The sequence below is a fragment of the Crocuta crocuta genome, unplaced genomic scaffold (genome assembly GCF_008692635.1).
Source record: "Crocuta crocuta isolate KB4526 unplaced genomic scaffold, BGI_CrCroc_1.0 scaffold127, whole genome shotgun sequence".
Classification (NCBI taxonomy): Eukaryota; Metazoa; Chordata; class Mammalia; order Carnivora; family Hyaenidae; genus Crocuta; species Crocuta crocuta.
This window is the reverse complement of record NW_027532008.1, coordinates 8464449-8465322: the sequence shown is the minus strand read 5'-3', so window position 1 is coordinate 8465322 and position 874 is coordinate 8464449.

Genomic DNA, 874 nt, shown 5'->3' with positions numbered 1-874 from the left:
CCCCCTTACAACGCGGAGCTCACCCACTCCGCTGGGTTCCTGAGGGACGCTCGCAGTCCCGGACCTCCCCCTCTCTCCACGGTCCGCGGGGCCTGGCGGAGCCCCACGGCCACACCCCACGTTCGGAGAGTCCCAGGAGAACGACTCTGGTCACAGGCCCCGGGAAGGTCCCCTTGTGAGGTGGGCCCTCTGACGCGGGGAGCCCGCCCCTCACTCCAGGCCGCCGGCTCCCCTCTTGCCCCGAAGACAGCGCCCCTTCTCCAGGAAGATACGTTTACTTTTCAGTTTCTGCAGTCGGATTATTGCTACCACCCTCTAGAGAATTTTTCCTCCAGGCAGAAGCAGAACTGACCCCCTAATTCTGCCATAGAGATGTTAAAAAAATTATTCTTAAAAAAATTTTTTTACTGTTTATTTTTGAGGGGGGTAGACAGAGAGAGAAAGAGAAAGAGAGAGAATGAGCAGGGGAGGGGCAAAGAGAGAGAGGCTCCAGACTCCGAGGTGTCAACACAGAGCCCAACGCGGGGCTCAAACTCACAAACCAAAGATCACGACCTGAGCCAAAGGCAGATGCTTAACCAACAGAACCACCCAGGTGCCCCTAAATAAAATTTATTCGTAAGACACATTAAACCACAGGGGTATTCTCCTCGGCCCTGGGGGAATCGTCTGCACCTCTTTCTCTGTCGCTGGGACCCTCCACTCAAAGTTCACCACAGATTCTCAGGGATAGAAGGTGCAGGTTCATAAACAGAAGGTTTCCTGGGACAAGATCCAAGCCTTCTTTGGGGTTCATCTCCTTAAACCTTGGGGTTCCTCCCTGGCCAACCACTGGGTTTCTGTTTTCCTTGGGGAGGTAGGGGAAAGATGACAC